At 36.2% G+C, this 19,337-nt stretch overlaps 2 protein-coding genes and 1 non-coding gene across 3 annotated transcripts in view; 2 read left to right on the top strand and 1 right to left on the bottom strand.

Annotated features, from left to right (window-relative positions):
* Window positions 1–19,337, top strand: part of LOC126826748 (GTPase IMAP family member 9) — a 132,834-nt gene that overhangs the window by 97,821 nt on the left and 15,676 nt on the right. The gene's annotated exons all lie outside the window — the stretch shown is intronic.
* Window positions 3,580–19,337, bottom strand: part of LOC126826766 (uncharacterized) — a 58,007-nt gene continuing 42,249 nt past the window's right edge. Inside the window, exons 2-3 of the transcript XR_008788866.1 lie at window positions 9,557–9,625; window positions 3,580–4,628 (exon numbers count right to left, since the gene is read on the bottom strand). This is a non-coding gene — a transcript (uncharacterized LOC126826766). The remainder of the gene's footprint in view (window positions 4,629–9,556; window positions 9,626–19,337) is intronic.
* Window positions 11,464–19,337, top strand: part of LOC130010449 (GTPase IMAP family member 8-like) — an 89,151-nt gene continuing 81,277 nt past the window's right edge. Inside the window, exon 1 of the mRNA XM_050555810.2 lies at window positions 11,464–11,517. The gene's annotated coding sequence lies outside the window, so the exon portion shown is untranslated. The remainder of the gene's footprint in view (window positions 11,518–19,337) is intronic.

Here is a 19,337-nt window from a genome sequence, read left to right as displayed (position 1 = left end):
CAACTATAGTTATCTCACCAGCATATCTATTATAACACCCGATTAGATTTTATTACATACTTCGAGAAGGTATTTGTTGAGTAATAAAACCTTCTAGTAGTTTATCGAGGGCTGGCCGTCCTTACCGCACGGTACAAATATTATCACCACTAGAAGCAACAAATTCCAGAACAAGCCAAAACTCATACCAAAATGGCCGCTTTATACAAATGAGTATTTAGGGGAATACTAACCCGAACCCTAACCCTAACCCTTTTAAGAGAAGTAAAAACTAAACTAGACCCAAGTTCAGTCTTTTAAAAAGGGTTAGGTTTAAGAATTTGGGGGAGAGGTTAAGTCTCCACATAAGCACTGACCTAGGATGATGAAAAATTAGTTCGTGATATTTCCTAGTTTTATTAAAAATACATACAATACATTAGATTTATATACAAAGGCGATTTCACTGTTTATTGGTGTTGGTGGCGCTGATGGTCTTCCTTGGGTGGTGCTTCTGGTATTCTGGTATTATTGTTTCTGAAGGAAAAAAAAAAAAATTGAGGCTCTCGGGAGAGAGCCACATTAGTGTGTTTCCTAGTACGGATGGGATTTTCTAAAAAATCGTGTTTGTTCCACATCACCGGGTTAGGGCTAGGGATTCTTATATCTAATTGATTTTATTTACTAACGGTTATTAGGGATAGGATTTGATATATGGTTTGTTTTGGGTCAGGGTGGAGACTGGTCTTATTTAATCTAATTTACTGTGCACTAGGATGTCGTTCAGATTTTTATTTTTAGAATATGCAATTCTTAGTTTCTGTGTGAATATTTTCGGGTGATTTTCTTAGAGATCAGTATAGTGTTTTCTGATGATTTTGGATGCACTTGCTGCTGTTGCGCTAAATGGAACTACAAAAGGAGCTATCGAGGAACCTCGATAAACTACTAGAAGGTTTTATTTGTACCGTGCGGTAAGGACGGCCAGCCCTCGATAAACTACTAGAAGGTTTTATTACTCAACAAATACCTTCTCGAAGTATGTAATAAAATCTAATCGGGTGATTATAAAGAGGTTAAGTTTGATAGATTGTTTTTCAAGATTCTTGTAATCCCGGGGAATATAGTTTACTGTGATATATCAATGACGTCAAAATCTTCGGTGAATATGAAATTCCCGGGGAATATGAAATCTAAATACTTCACCATCAAGGACTAATATAGGTGGCAGAGTGCACATCGATAGATTTAACCCCGGGTCGTGTTTATCTTTACTCGTATTCGTGGCGTATGTTTAAACAGCCATATTTATTTTAGATAAAATATATTTTGTTTGGCGAGATATATGTATAAACCCGACATTAGTCTACTGACCATGCTATGCATACATAATAATATTTTAATTTGATGTTTCTAGATATTTGCCATATAAAGGTTTATTAATTTTTTTTTTAAAGTCATGACATAATGTATAAATAATGAATTACGCCAAGCATATATTTATCGTTGATGTTATACATATACGTATATAATTTCTCACACCGTCTTTATATTATATAGTCAGAGTAGAACATTATATTATATATTATTACTTATTCAGGTTACTCAAAAATCTATTTTATTTTTACACATGTGACGGCGTTAAAGGGCCAAACTCTTTTACAGTTTGGAGAATGTAACTGTTTAATTTTGTGTTAAAGGGCCTTAAAATCCCCTACCTTAGTTCAGAGCAACTAACTCAATATACGTGATACGTTATCAAACAACTTAAACCCGTCAGTCATTATCTGGAATATGGAGACCGGTGTCCTAAGCTGTATTATACGGTGTCTGGATAAAACCTGACTTATTTTATAAAAATAACATGTAGGTTAAATTTACCTTTCGTTATCAAGTACAGCACGTAGTGTATCGACCTCTAAAGGCACTGCAATATATTATAAGTTCACCCAAAGAAAAAAATGAACCGAAATCTTAAAAGGGTTACGTTTCCCGATAAGCGATTTTGACGTTCACGTCGAAAGGGACTCAATACTTTGAGCTGAAATTTTGCGACAAGGTAAATACCTATATTTTGGCGTTTAAATTTCATACGTACACGGCTTTTTGTCTACTGTTTACGTTTTCTCTTATCTAGTGACAATTAATTCCTTTTATAAATTGTCAGATATCCTCATACAGTCTCCGATAACAACGTTTCGTCTTCGTAGGAATTATCAGTCAGCAGAAATTCGCCCGTGTATCTGTTATCGCCCATTACTTCAGTCAGTTATATATAGAAGGATAACTCGTGTTTTCCTTTTGCCTTCGTCACTTCGGTTGCTTGAAATCTTCCTTGCGCATCTATCGTAGCAATGATCTCTGTGTTAAAATCATAGTTGGAACGTGTTTAATGTGGTAATGGCTGACACCAATATTGTCCTTTAAGGAGCATACAAGGTCTGACTATTGAATTTATTCGTGCAAACCAGTGAGGAGTTACAATAGAAATTGAAGATGTTCAGACAACCACCTTAATGCTAGGTTCCCACTTTGACGATTTCCACCAGGAAATTGTTCTTTTGTAGGGTGTGGGAGGTTGGGAGTGGGGGGTACAAGGTAAGCTCCGCTCCTTGACCTCTAACAGACAACCGGCACCGGTTATTCAGGTTGCTATTAGATGGTTGACTTGTGCGTGCTGCATCATAAGGTCTGTCATTGAGTCAACTGGCGTGGTTTCCATTCCCCGATTGTGCGTAACAGGGTGTAGGGTCGCCTGTCCAAACTCGTGGGTTTTCTCCGGATCCTCCGATTTCCCCCCGGTGCTAAAGACCCATACGCGCAAGCGAATTATTGAAATAAAATTGAACCATGCGTTAGTCTCGAAATGACTTAGTTTGTGTCGCGTGGACGTACCCCCTCCCCCTCTTTATGTCAAACCCTCTCTCTCTTTTTCATTTAAAGATATGTCTTCTATTCACTGAAATCGTTTATCTGTATCTTATATCTGTGAATATAATAATTGTCATTGATTGATTTTTGTTTGCTGTAAATTTGACACTTTGTCTATCACCATTGATCAGTAATGACTCTTTTGTTGTTTTTGTTTGACTACGCACTTTAGTCGGACGTGTTTACTCATCTATGGCAAGGTTTTGGGGCATTTGTGTGGAACTTTTCACCACAAGAATTCCACAATATATTGGACTACTCAAAATAAATACATTCCAGAAGATTTTCGGTCTGTGGTGTATTTTACACAAGAGTTCCACAAGATATTGGACTTTTTGAAATCATTCTTCTGAGTCCTCCCTATATATACATGTGTGGTACCACATTCACTGCTAGAGTTCCACAAGATATTGGACATAAAAAAAAAATCTATATTTTCAGAAGTTTCTTCTGAGACCTCCCTAGGTGCCTGTGTGGTACCACATTCCACAAGAACAAAACACGACAGACCTAAAACACTTGCCTTGAGTCTATTAAGTTTATATTTTGAATGACATATTATAGAAAAGGCACCGAACAATTAGTAGTATTTTAAAGAAATGAGTTCGGTTTGTTTTCTTAGAGTAATTGAATGAATGAATGAATGAATGTAGAAAATAAACACAGACAAAAGAGAAATAAATATTTAATATTTAAAATACAAACTTTCTCATATTATCGGCACGTGTCATTTTGTTGTGTCATTTCCGGTATTTCTAACTTTCACAGCAGAACAATACGAGTCCCGATCATCAAGTGGAAAACACTACCCATTTACAGCATCGAACAAAAACAATAAAAATAGCTTTTAATAAACATCCTACTCCCCAACACACACATCCTAGGCAGCCAAATTATCTTACTATCCATTTACTGCATTTATTAAAAATAGTAATAGCAACACCCTGCTGTCAAAAAAACACACCCAGCGCAACAAAGAAACAAATTTACTTTATCTGATCTCGGTTCAACACCGCGTCTTTTGTACTTTTTCGCTCGCTCCCGTAATCGCAAATCCTTCACATGGTCAAACTCTTCATCCTCCACCAGACTTGGCTGCCCCTCCCTCTCCTTCACAGCCTGCAGGTACCTATGTTTGGTGTAATATTGACCATTGTTAACCTGTATGGTTTGTTTGACCAACTTCATTATAGCTTTAAGTTCTGGTCCGGGAACTCGGTTGTTAATTGCTGCAACCCGTCCGCCTGCATCTCCGAGAAGATCTTTCAGTTCAGATGGACTGCCCTCAAGATGCTGGTCAATCGTTGAACCATCATAATCCAGTGAATCTTTACCGGTGAAAATAAATACTGCGTACTTCATGAAATCCTGCCCAAACCAATATTTCAGATGTTTGATTATGTTCATCTCTTCCTGTGTAAATCTATCAATCTTCAGGACAAGTAGGAACACGTGCGGACCTGGGTTTGAAAGCTCTATGCATCGTGTAAGTTCTTCAAATGTTTCCGTGGTCGAAGTTGTAGTGTCCACAATTCCTGGTGTGTCAACAACAATTAGGTTGGTTCCATCTGTAAGTTGGGTCGATCCATGACGACATTCAAGTTTCAATGCATTAGAGGTTTGTAGAGGAGTGGATTTAAACACTTTTCTCCCAAGCAAAATGTTTCCCAGTGAACTTTTGCCTGCGCCTGTCTTTCCAAGTAGCACTAGTCTTATATCTGAAGAATAAAACTAAAATTACAAGAATCTTAACGCGAGCTGAATATATGGTAATATATAGGAGAAAGAAAGAGATAAATGGTCATTTCAATACTAGCATACAATTCAATTTTATTTCAATAATTCTCTGGGTTCTTTACGGTGACTATTTGAAAATTTACGTCTACAAATAACGTCGGTGTTGAGATATGAATTCTGCTTTTTAGTTATCTTTAAAATATTGACGTTTATTACATTTATTTTGAGTTACAGTGTGCAATAAATTTGGTTTACTTGTCATTAGCTCTGTCTTCTATATTGTTTGAATGGTAAACCTACAAATTTCTGCCATGGTCATCGTTATATACATGATTGCTCGATGTTCTACCCTATAATGTTGCTACGATATAAGATGGCTAAGGTATTGTGTTCTTGGTGCCCAATCACCAGGGCCTCACTTTAGTGATGGTATGTGAACGAACACTTAACAGGCAGATTTCTTCTGTTGCAGAAATCTTTAATATCGGCGAGTCTGCTGAGTGCCAATATCAATGGTAAAGATACTGTTCTGCTCCGACAAGAGCTAATGAAGACAGGCATTCGCAATATTTATGCAGTGTGCTATGAGGGAATTTTCCAAAGACAACTTCGCTATGTCTTACTCTTTTTCCGAATTCAAACTGCCAAGGGATCTTTTACGTGCATTTGTCGTCCCATCCGAACGAATATACCTTGTCCCTTGCGTGCCCTCTGCCCTGCAGGCCGGACAAGTAAAGGTAGAACCACACCTGAAAATCTCTATGAACTATCTCGCCCAAAGCATGGATCGAACACACATATACTTAGGATAAATAAACTAATATAACAACAATCACGCCGATAAAAATCATTCGTATATATTTTCTTCTTTTTAAAATTTGTTTTTTGTTCTTAAAAATAGCATAAATTATCATGCATAAATTGTTAACTTTTATTGAAGTGCGTTTTCCATTTTTCAATGTTATAACCTATAGTTTTGCTTCTAGACATATATATTTTTTATAAATTCTATAAGTTTTTAAAATTCTATATGGGTGGCTAGGTGTTTAAGACATCGGATGTGATGTTCGATCCCTGCATTGGCCGAGAAAGTTCATCCAGATTTTTGTAAATCTATATACTTTATATAAATCCTATATATTTTTGTAATTCTATAAATTGTTAATTAATCCGATATGGTTTTTTTTTATATATCCTAAATATTTGTGGGTGTTTAAGTGTGGAAAATACATCGAGGGACAATTTGGCGTATTGTTTATCCGCACATTCTGCTCATGGAATAATTTGGTGTAATCGTCATCTAAATATTTTGCTTCGTATTGTTTTCAGATGCGAAAGAGAAATCATTTACCTTATCACGGATATATAACCGAATTAATAACATATATATATATAGAGAGAGAAATGGGGTTTAACGTCCACTCGACACAAACTAGGTCATTTCGGGACTAACACATGGTTCAATTTTATTTCAATAATTCGCTTGCGCGTAGGGGTCTTTAGCAGTGGGAGGAAATAGGAGGACCCAGAGAAACCCCACGAGGTTCGACAGGCGACCCTACTCCTTGTCACGTACAACCGGGGATTCGAAACCTAATAACATATATACACCATGAATATACAGTTATGTGTCGTAGAAACCCACTAGATAAATATGTTGAATATCTAGTGTACGAGGCGATATTGACTTTGTATATGTAATTTAACACAATCATAACGTGTACAGTAAAATCTTATCTGAATTCATAGCGAGTTATTGTCTATTGGTAGCGTAGAACACTTAGTACGTTGTTCTCCAACCATCACCTTATTCCTAGAATTATGAAGATTCTATTTCTATACATATCTTGCATTAAATACACTTACTTATAACCCCGCCTATAAATACCTTCCATTGGCTATTACCGGTAAGTATCTTTAGTATCTATGAAAGGTGGCACAGTCGATTAAAGGGAAGCTTGTAAACAATTTCATTTTGTGTAACCATTTCTCTGAATAAATAGACTGTATAAAGTAGATACGCTTTTATTAATCTTTCTAAATTATCTCATTCCCCCGTCGGCAGCAGGTAGCAACTAATAAACACAGCAAACTATCAAATTGGCAACATCTTTATTAAACCAAGTGACACAATCTTGGTGTTTATTTCGACTCTACTCAGGACATGAAGAAACAAACTTCGGCCATGTGTAAAAGTATTAATTTTCAAATTCATAATATTAGAAAAATTAGATTAATCATTGCGTGTAACACCTCTTAAATCCTGGTAAACACTATGGTTACACCAAGACTCAACTGATGTAATTCATTTTATAAAATCTACCAGACAATAAAATTAACCAATTTCATAAACTTAAAATAAAATAAATAAATAAAACAGCCCGGATAATAACCAAGACTAAACCAAATGCTTTTATGACACCAATATCGACACATCAATTTTAAAATATTGTCTATTACATATTTTGCTCTTTATAACGATTGTGCACCTCAGTACCTTAGAGGGGCCTTCTCAATATTAATGAACCTACCAAAACCCCTCGATCACAATCGCGCAACCTCTTAATTAAGCCTTTTTCAAATACTAACTCGCATTCGGTGGTCCAAATGTATCGAATTCGATATGAAAAGAAACCAAATGTTCAAATTGTATTGAAGCTTTTCAAAAGTATCCCAAAAGGAACTTTTTAATCAAATATACAACTGATTGAATACAGTTTTAGCTGCGTTTGCGTCAGACCTTTACAACCTGTACTCATGTTCTCTGTGATTTTAACGATTATGTCTGTTTATGATTTGATGTTTTGTGATTGTTGTAATTTTATTTTTATTTGTACTTATGTAAAGTACCCGCCAATACTGATACCCCGACTACAAAGTCTAACCTACTATACCTATTCAATAACTATTATTTCTCCAATTCAGAAATATATACACATTTCTTTTTTAGTGTCACAACAGACGATGGCTACTAGCGACATTAAAGGTAAGTTGGCTAATAGTATTCAAAAATATTAGTGCAACCGTAAAGCTGCTTTACTTTATTTCATGGTAAACGACGAATCGATTAAAGGTATACCGACACAAACCGATTTCAATACTGGGTTAATAATAGTATATATATATATATGTCTTCCAACCAGGCGATCTCCCATTCAGACCAATAATAGCCGGTTGCCGGGCCGTGCTCCCGTACTAACAGACTATCAAATCTCATCGATATCTTACTTAAAGGGGCATTATGTAAGATTTAAGGACAATATTGGTGTCAATCATTATCACATATGTGGTAGAACTGGTTAACCCGTTCCAAATATACTTTTATCACAGAGACCATTGCTACGATAGATGGATAATGAAGGTTTCAACAAACAAATTTCTATTTTTCTCCTGTTCTCTAATTACCTAGTGACATTCATAATGTGGACGTATTATGCCGTCGCCCCTGTCTGTGTGTGTGTGATGGTGTGTGTTTATGTGGGTCGCCTACAGGGCGCAATTCTTACTGGATTTTCTTCAAACTTTGTATACTTATTCCGTATACCCTAAGGATGGCCCCTATTGTTTTTGGTGCATGCCACGCCCATTTCTTGTATTTGTTTGTTTGTCGTCTACAGGTCGCATTTCTTAACGTATCATCTTGACACTTTGCATACCAATTCCTTCGATCCTAAGGAACAGCCCTATTGTTTGTGGTGAATGCCCAATCCCCAGGGGCAGAGCCACGCTCATTTTCTTTTTGTGTGTGTCTGTGTGTCACTTACAGCCCGCAATGCTTAATTGATCGTCTTAAAGACTGTTTTATACTTATTCCTTATACCCTAAGGCTGACCTCTATTATTTTTGGTGCATGCCCGATCCCCTGGCACAGAGCAACGCCCAATGTTTTTTGTGTCTTGTGTTTTGCCTACAGGTCGCAATTCTTAACATATCATTTTGAAACTTTGCATACCTATTCCTTATATACTAAGGATGACCCCTATCGTTTTTGGCGATTGCCCAGCCCCCAGGGGCAGAGACACATCCATTTTTTTCTTTGTGTCTCTGTGTGTTGCCTTCTTAATGGATCGTCTTTGAACTTGGGATATGTATTCCTTATAGCCTAAGAACGGTAACTGCATGTCCCGACCCCCAGGGCCAGAGCCACGCCCAATATTTGTGTTTATAGTTTACAGGCCGGAATTCTGAATGGATCAACTTGGTACTTGGCATATGTATTCTTTATAGCCTAAGGGCGTTAACTATTGATATTGATTTTGGTGGAGGTCCCGACCTCCAGGGGCAGAGCCACGCCCAATTTTTGCCATTAGCGCCCAAAAGGCCACAATTCTGAATGGATTAGCTTGGAACTTGGTATACTCATTCCTTATACCCTAAGGACGGCAACTATTAATGTTGGCGCACGCCACTTCCTACACCCCAACAACCCCTGCCCTTTCGGTGGTGCCACATCCACCTTGTTGTTGATATTTTGTCTGTAAATGATATACAGGTTGCAATTATTAACAGATTTGGATCCAATTCGAAATAATCCAGCATAGGGTTGTACCTTTATATATTGGTCCATGTTTAACCCCCAGGGGCAGAGCCACGCCCAATTTTTGTATTTTTTGTCTACATGCTGGAATTCTAAATGGATCATCTTGGAACTTGGCATATTTATTCCTTATACTGCAAGGATAGCAACTATTTATTTTGGTGCATGTCCCGACCCCCTGGATCGAATGAGCGCAATGTTAATGCAATTATAAGTTTGGTAGAACAGGTCATGCGTTCTAATGGAGGTAAATACTACACGGAAGCATATTGGAGTATGAAATAAGAGATCAGATTCCAAAGAACTGGAAGTAGGATTGGACAAACGACTAAGAAGAATGATAAAAGAAATATTTGCCAGAATATAGCTTACATTTATTTTGAGTTCCAGTGTCGAATAAATTTGGTTCATGTAGCCCTCCCGTTGTTATGAACTGTCGACCTAAAGAGAATAACAAATTGAAATTTATGTTTTTAAACTTTAATCAGATTCAATAATGGCAGCCGAGAAGCACATGTACTCACTTGACCAAAAACAACAGTAATAATCATAATAATCCCTAACACAGCACGGGCAACATAACAATAGGATATTACATGTATAATAAAAAGGTTACATGGCTAAGACTAAAATACAAAGTCCTTAGACTGTTTTGCGCAATGGATATTTGTCTCAGAAGATGTCAATACTCCTTAGTGTTCTACCTAGGTCTACATGTAGGCTACACAAGGCAAAGATATACCGCACAAATGGAATATGGCTCGAGGTTATATGGGCAATGTTATACAAGCAATTTACAAAGTCTGACAGTGGTGAATTCAACATGCAATACCAATGACAGGTTATAAAGATTTTCCAAATTAATTGAATGAGTGAATGAATAAAACAATACAATATCATTACAGTCATAACTCATGTGTACAAGGAATCAAAGAGTTTCACAAATGTAAACATACTTAAAGGAAGTTTTATGCATGTTAACAACAATATGAAATAGAAATTACGCCATACAGTGTGCTATGAGAGAAATTTTGCCCGGACAGCGGCACTGCGGCCTACTCTTATATCGAATTCGAACTGTCAAGGGATCTTTTAGGTACACGCCAATGTGTACGCGGGACCTCGGTGTTTCGTGCGATCCGAACTAGAGAGCTGTCCTTGTTAGGCCCCCCGTCCTGTACCACTGACAAGGGAAAGCCGCGCCGGAAAATCCCGATGAACTTTGTCAGCCAACGCCTTGAGCGAACCCGCGACCTCCAGACAAGCGAGCCAGCGTCTTAATCACCTGGGCGACCTTCGGATGTAGACTATGGTTGCAACTAAAGTCTGAACTATTTCGACCGTGCTCTATCTTATGGTATGACTGGTCACGACCACAGGTTGAACTACAGTAAGAAAATCCGTGCAACCGAAGGTCGTCTTAGCCATTGTGGCTCCCATGTGTCGAGGAAACCTAATGGAGATATGTGTTGAATATATAGTGTACAGGGCAATACTGACTATTTGTATCTGTGATCTAACACAATCATAACGTGTACAGTAAAATCTGTTGTTATTGTCTATTAGTATTGGTAGCGTGTAAAAATAAATAATGCGTGCAGTATAGAACGCTTAAACATGCATTATGCAAGAGCTAAATCTGCCTATTGCAGGTCTTTCTTTAGGCCTGAAATGTTTTCCAAAGTATTAATTAGACATTAATTAGCTGATCCAGGACTTAATCAACTCTCGATGGCATCAGATTTCTCCGATATTAAATAAATTAGAATGGTTCAGCGATACTTTGTTTTAATCAAATACGGAGGACCGAGACTTAGCTTCGATCAACCAGTACGGTGGTTGAAATTATTGCACACGTCTGTCAAACCTTCAAAGGCTAATATCTTCGCTTGCAATAGAGTAATTTGAATGAAATTTTCAATTTATTCATTTTACATCATCTACTTTCGAACTATCATAGCAAAAATGGCTAGTTCTTTATCTAAATCTTACATAATGTATCTTTAATATAGTTTCTCCGGCCATCGCCTTATTCCTAGAAATATGAGGATTGTATTTATAGGCGGAGCTAAATAATGCAAGTTCAAGGTTATAAATATGTAATACTAGGTATTTGTAGGCGGGGCTAAACCATGCAGGTTCATGGAGATTAATAAGCGTATTTAATGGGCGGTATTTATAGGCGGAGCTAAACAATGCAGGATCATTGTGATTAATAGGCGTTTTAAATTGTAGGAGGGGCATATGTGAATCTAGTATAAATATGTACGAAATCGTAAAATGAATACATTCGTTCTCTGACCATTGGTGATTAAGACGACAGACTATTACCGGTAAGTGTCTTTACTTATTTTGAAAGTTGTCACAGGGGATTAAAGGGAAGCGTGTAAACAATTACATTTTGTGTAACCATTTCACTTTATTAATAGGCGTTCACAACAAACTATATACAATGTATAAAATGTAAAAAGTAGATGTGCTTTATATCTTTCTAAATTATCTCATTCCCCCGTTTCTATAGTCCCAATATCTATAAACTACGCTGAGAAAATTCTTAAAGCTAAACGATGACAAAACAAAATCGAAGTTGGCAGCAGCTAGCAACTACTAAGATTTAACACAGCAAACCATCAAATTGGCAACATCTCTATTAAACCAAGTGACACAATTCTTGGTGTTTATTTCGACTCTACTCAGGACAAAGGGAGGGTCACGGTGGCTGAGTGGGTAAGACGCTGGCTCGCTAGCCTGGAGGTCGAGTGTTCGATCCCTGGATTGGCCAAGAAAGTTCACCCAGATTTTCCGGCGTGGTTCCCCCTTGTCAGTGATGCAGAACGGAGGGCCTGACAAGGACAGCTGTCTAGTCATTCGGATGAGACGAAAAACCAAGGTCCCGTGTACACATTGGCGTGCACGTAAAAGATCCCTTGACAGTTCGAATTCGATATAAGAGTAGGCCGCAGTGCCGCTGTCCGGGCAAAATTTCTCTCATAGCACACTGTATGGCGTATGCCCGTCTTCATTAGCCCAGTTCGTTTTGTATATTACATAATTTGCTCTTTATGACGATTCTGCACTTCAGTACCTTAGAGAGACCGTCTCAATATTAATAAACCTACCAAAACCCCTCGATCACAATCGGGCAACCTCTTAATTAAGTCTTTTTCCAAAACTAACTCCGGTGAAAGATCATTCGCAGCCGGTGGTCAAAATGTATGGAATTCGATATGGAAGGAAAGCAAAGGTTCAAATTTTATTCAAGCTTTTAAAATGTATCCCAAAAGGAACTTTTTAATCAAATATACAACTGAATGAATACAGTTCTAGCTGTGTGTATCAGACTTTTAGCACCTGTACTCATTTCCTCTGTGTTTTTAACGATTATGTCCTTTTGTGATTTAATGTTTTATGATTGCTGTAATTTTATTTTTAGTTGTCCTTATGTAAAGTGGCCGAGAGAGAGTTAATTGTCCGCGCTAAATTATTTATTATTATAATTATTATTATTATTAATTGATAAATTATAATTATTATTATTATTAATTGATAAAATTATAATTATAATTAATTGATAAAATTATAATTATTATTATTATTAATTGATAAAATTATAATTATTATTATTAGTAATTGATAAAATTATAATTATTATTAATTGATAAAATTATAATTATTAGTAATTGATAAAATTATAATTATTATTAATATATAAAATTATAAGTATTATTATTATTAATATATAAAATTATAATTATTATTAATTGATAAAATTATAATTATTATTAATATATACAATTATAATTATTATTAATTAATAAAATTATAATTATTATTATTAATTGATAAAATTATAATTATTATTATTATTAATATATAAAATTATAATTACTATTAATTGTAAAAATTATAATTATTATTAATATATAAAATTATAATTATTATTAATTAATAAAATTATAATTATTATTATTAATTGATAAAATTATAATTATTATTATTATTAATTGATAAAATTATAATTATTATAATTATTAATTGATAAAAATAGGAAGGTGATATAAATGTTCATTATGCCATTTTGTACGATGATTTTATAACATTGTCGATTTAGAACCGGAAAAGTCTATGCCTAGATTCTATGCGAATGGAAAAGGAAGATACAAATTATTACGTTCACTCATTTCTTTGCAAAACTAATTTACATCTGTACAAACTGAAGATCGAAGGGTTTGGTACATTTTTCTTTAATTCGACTCCGTCAATACTGATACCCCGACTACGAAGTCTAACCTACTGTACCCATTCAATAACTATTATTTCTCGAATTTAGAAATCATTGCGCATTTTTATACGCCCACATTTTCATGTGGACGTATATTGTCGTCGCCCCTGTCCGTCCGCCCGTCCAAAATTGTTTGTGAACAGTCTACAGGTCACAATTTTTATCCGATTTCAATGAAACTTGAAATATAGGTTTATCACCCCAAGATCTCGGTCCATCTATCGGACCGTAACTTCATGGATTATGGCCCCTGATTGCACGAAAAATCACGTTTTTGGCTTGTGAACACTGTAGAGGTCACAATTTTTATCCGATTTTGTTGAAACTTGACATGTAAGTTTATAACACACAGATCTCGGTTCCTTTCGATATTCGCGCATATCGGACCGTAACTTCATGAATTGTGGCCCCTGATTGTACGCAAAAACGCGTTTTTGGGCTTGTGGACCTTATAGAGGTCATAATTTTTCTCCGATTTAAAAAACCGTGTTAATATATTACCATTACACCCTAAGGACGGCTAAGTTCGAATTTCGTGAAAATCGGCCCAAAACTGACAGACAAAATGGCCGCCCTTCGTTCTCAAATAGCGTAAAAATATGGTATATTAAGGTTGTGGACCCAATAGAGGTCACAATGTTAGTTTATAACCCAAAGATCTCGGTTCCTTCCGATATTCGCGCATATCGGACCGTAACTTCCTGAATTATAGCCCCTGATTGTACGAAAAATCACGTTTTTAGCTTGTGGACCCTATAGAGGTCATAATTTTTTATCCGATTTAAAAAAACGTATTATTATATCACCGTTACACCCAAGGACGACTGAGTTCGAATTTCGTGAAAATTGGCCCAAAACTGACTGACAAAATGGCCGCCCCTTGTTCTCAAATACCGTAAAAATATGGTATATCAAGGTTGTGGACCCTATAGAGGTCACAATTTTTTATCCGATTTTGTTGAAACTTGAAATGTAAGTTTATAACTCAAAGATCTTGGTTCCTTTCGATATTTGCGCATATCGAATTGTAATTTCCTGAATTATGGCCCTTGATTGTAGGAAAAATCACTTTCGTTTAGCTGGTTTTCTATCCATCTCTCGAAAATGTGGGCGTATACTGCCTGGCAGCCGCTGGTCTTTTTTTAAAACAATTCTATTGGCTTAATAACATATCAAATCAATTTACAAAAATACATGCGTAGACATATGTATAGTACAATGGAATCAATAGATAGGTTTACATAAGGTGTTTTTGTGAGTCGATTAGATTAGGTTTTGATTTGCTAGTACGATTTGGTATGATTTCGATTTGATTAGCTATGGTCCACAAATGTGAAATTTGATAATTACGATTTAGTAAGACGACTGCCATCACGGACACCGATCAGAAAAACAAATATCTCTGCTAACATGACGAGGGGGGCGTGTGTTTCAAGTGTAGTCCAAGTTACCTACAGAGTACAGTGACACTGCTGGCACCCAGAGGGCCTAAAATTGCTTAGAGCCAGAGGTGATCTAACATTCTTGTGGACTATAAAGTTAACATTAAACACATCAAATGCGTTTTAAAAAAAACATTTTTTATAGAGAAAAACAACAATAAGCATTAAAAATTACTTACGATGTCGAACATTCCGCCATTTTGAAAACGTTAAATCTAATCGCCTAAACACCTCCTGGGACGATTAGGTCGATTTGCCTAATCAGTTGAGTTAAATCGTCTCACAAATGTAACGATTAGCATAATCAACTTGGTTCACAAATGCGTATAATAGCTAATCGGTCTAATCTAATCGGTTCACAAAAACGCCTATAGTATAGTATACGCTGTACCAGAGTGATGATACATCATACTGCCATTTTAAACTCAAATAAGGGTTTGCAGATAGTTCAAGTTCAATCTTGTTTCTTATTAGACCGGAGGCTCAGCGCGGGGGGGGGGGGGGGGTGTCCATCAAATGGGCACAAAACCAAACCAAACTATTCTAGAGTGAAATTTTGCGTAGAATACGATGCGGAGTGGTAATCAGTCCGCCGTTGGGGCGTTTTCGAGATATTCGGGGTCAAAGGTCAAGTGGGTTCATTCGCACTGAAAGTGAATGCGTGGTCATTCTTGTATCATGAAAATAAGCTGAAAATGATCGAAAGTAATCACACTTTCAATAAAAATGTAAACTGGCTACATTCACCTTTGGTCTTAGTGATCCTGGAGGTCAAAAGGTGAAATTTACCGTTTTTGCACTAGGAAGATTTAAAGCAATAAAATGTCAACGTAAAATATAAAAACTAAAGCGAAACATGTTCTAATTAATAATAGGTGGTCTTAGCACCGAACTTTTACTTTGGAACGTCGAAAATGATCTTGCATAACAGAACCAAAACACTTTGAAACCTGTTACAAAAATATGTAAAAACTGTCAAATCGAAAGCTCCCCGATTTATTTTCACAACGATTGTTATACATAATGATACTAGTTATCTGAAAAACAATTGAATAGTTTCAGTGTTGGACTCCCGTCTGCAGGCCGGTTGGATTTCCGAGAATCCCAGTCTAGGAAAACCGACGTTAATCTGTTTTATGTGTTTTTTATGAATTTCGCCCGAACGTTGACGCAGATAAAACCGACGAATGCATTGTACATAGTAGTTAACAGGATGTATATGTCGTATTGGTGAATGTTAGCGGGGAAAATTTGGGCAGGATTTGTGACGCGGCCTGCAGGCTGGAGTCCATCCATGGAACTGTTCAATTGGTTTTTTTTTCAGACAACTAGTATCATTATGTATAGCATTCGTTGTAAAACTAATTCGGAGAGATTTTAATTCAACAGTTTTTGAAACAGGCTCCGAAGCGTTTTGGTTCTGTTATGCAAGATCATTTTCGACGTTCCAAAGTAAAAGTTCGGTGCTAAGACCACCTAAAGATAAATTTTAAATGTTCCTATTATTAATTAGAACATGTTTCGCTTTAGTTTTTATATTTTACGCCGACATTTGTTACTTTAAATATTCCTAGTGCTAAAACGGACAATGTGACCTTTTGACCTCTGGGGTCACAAAGAACAAAAGTGAATTTAGCAAGTTTACATTTTTATTGAAAGTGTGATTACTTTCGATCATTTTCAGCTTATTTTCATGATACAGGAATGACCGGGCATTCACTTTCAGTGCAAATGAATCCATTTGACCTTTGACCCCGAATATCTCGAAAACGCCCCTACGGCGGGCTGATTACCACTCGGCATCGTATTCGACGCAAAATTTTACTCTAGAAAAGTTGGGTCTGGTTTTGTGCCCATTTGATGGACACCCCTCCGCGCTGAGCCTCCAGACTATATGTAAGCCATATAATATTCATTGGATCGTGTTGTACCTATACAATTTAATTTGAGGATGAACTATTTTGTTACAAGAATTCTAATTGGGATTTGTAAATTTGCTAATATCATTACTGTATATTCTATTTTTACACGCCCACATTTTTATGTGGACGTATTATACCGTCGCCCCTATCCGTCCGTCCACAATTTGTTTTTGGACACACTTCGGGCCACAATGTGTATCCGATTTTAACGAAACTTGAAATATAGGTATATCTCCCTAAGACCTCGTTTCCTTTTGATATTGGGATGTATCGGACCACAACTTCGTGGATTATGGCCCTTGATTGTACGACAAATCACGTATTTAGCTTGTGGACACTCTAGAGGTAAGAATTTTCACCCGATTTTGACGAAACTTAAAATGCATGGTTATAACCTAAACATCTTGGTTCCTTTCATATCGGATCGTATCTTCCTGAATTATGGCCTCTGATTGTACGAAAAATCGTGTTTTAGCTTGTGGGCCCTCTAGAGGTTACAATTATTATCCGATTTATATAACACCGTTCGAATATATCACCATTACACAACAATGTTGATTGAGTTCGAATTTCGTGAAAATCGGACTAAAACTGTCGGACAAAATGGCCGCCCCTCGTACGCAAATAGTGTAAACATCTAGTATATCAAGGTTGTGGACCCTCCAGAGGTCACAATTTTGATCTGATGATTTTGATGAAACGTGAAATGCATGTTTATATCCCACCGATCTCGGTTCGCGCATATCGGATTGCATCTTCCTGAATTATGGCCCCTAATTGTACGAAAAATCACGTTTTTAGCTTGTGGTCCCTCTAGAGGTCACAATTACTGTCCGATTTTTAAAACAAACCGTTCGAATATATCGCCGATATACCATAGTATCGGTTGAGTTCGAATTTAGTGAAAATCGGACCAAAACGACCGGGAAAAATGGTCGCCCCTAGTACGCAAATAGTGTAAACATCTGGTATATCATGGTCGTGGACCCTCTAGGGGTCACAATTTTCATCCAATTTTGATGAAACTGGAAATGCATGTTTATTACCCAAAGTTCTTGGTTCCTTTTGATATTCGCGCATATCGGATCGTAACTTCCTGAATTATGACCATTGATTGTACGACAAATCGCGTTTTTAGCTTATGGTCCCTGTAAAGGTCACAATTTTTAACCGATTATCACCCCTGATAGTTAGAAAAATCGCATGTTTAACTTGTAGATTCTCTAGAGGTCACAATTTTTTCCGATTTTAAAAACCGTTTAAATATACATTGTATCACCATACCACCATAATGAAAGTTGAATTCGAATTTCGAGAAAATCGAAATGAAACTGCCTGATTAAATGGCCGCTGTACGCAAATTGTGTAAAAGTATGTAATACGAAGGTTGTAGACCTTCTAGAGGTCACAATTTTTATCCGATTTTGATGAAACTTAAAACAATCTTTATATGCCGAGGATCTCAGTTCCTTTTGATATTTGCACATTCCCCACCATAACTTTCTGGATTATGGCCTTTGATTGTACAAGAGCATTAAGAGCATCCCAAAGGCTTTGAGAATAAGGGCATTGAATAAATAGGTGCTCTTCAGTTTCTGGCATGCTGTGACAGAAATCACATAGACCCGAAGCCACCTGTCCATATTTAAATAATCGATTATTTGTGTATATATTTAAACTGAAAATTTCAGACTTTTATATGTGTACAAATATTTCAATATTTAAATTGTGATCTTTCGATAATTTACTTATTGCAAGTTTCAAACCCCCGAAAGGGATTTTTTTCGCTAGACCTAAGTGTCTTGGCTAGATAGTTAAGGAAATCTTGTGGAATTATTGAATTTCTACTCAAGCAATGTAAAAGTGTCATTGGTTGTTTTATTATTTCAATTTGTATCTATATACGTTACTTGATTGTTATTGGAACCCTATCTCCGATTTTTGAATTGTATAAAGTATACAAGTTTGTGAAGAGTTGTTCGTAGAAATTAGTACTCTATTTTGCATATTTAGGGTTATAATTACTTCCAGATAAAAGTAAAGGGTTATATGGTGAAATGCAGAATGAAAATATGTTAAACCATGGTCTAGTATTTTATTTATCCAAACGAAGGATTAACAAGTTAAATATTCATGAATGTCTACCATTTTTAAACCACCATGAGAGAAGTCCTTACAAACCACACCCCTTTTTATTTGATCGTGTACCTCCCATAGAAAATTTGATAAAAGTTTGTTTAATTTGTCGGCAATATGGTTAGGAACAAAAAGTGACTGTAGTTGATAGGCTAGTATAAAGGCAAATGTTTTATTACATCTATTTTACCCATCAATGTCAATTTTCGTAACTTCCAATTATTTTAAAATGTTTTTTAATTCATTAAGTTTAGATTCAAAGTTCAGCTGACTACGGATTTTTGTGTCAAAGGAAAAATGAAAGCCCAAGTTGAGGACGTACATAGCGACAAACATATCAGGGATTTTCAATTTTTGAAAGGTTAACAGAT

This window comes from Patella vulgata, chromosome 7 (genome assembly GCF_932274485.2).
Source record: "Patella vulgata chromosome 7, xgPatVulg1.2, whole genome shotgun sequence".
Classification (NCBI taxonomy): Eukaryota; Metazoa; Mollusca; class Gastropoda; family Patellidae; genus Patella; species Patella vulgata.
Note: the sequence above shows the minus strand (reverse complement) of the source record. Positions and strands in the feature narration are given on the sequence as shown.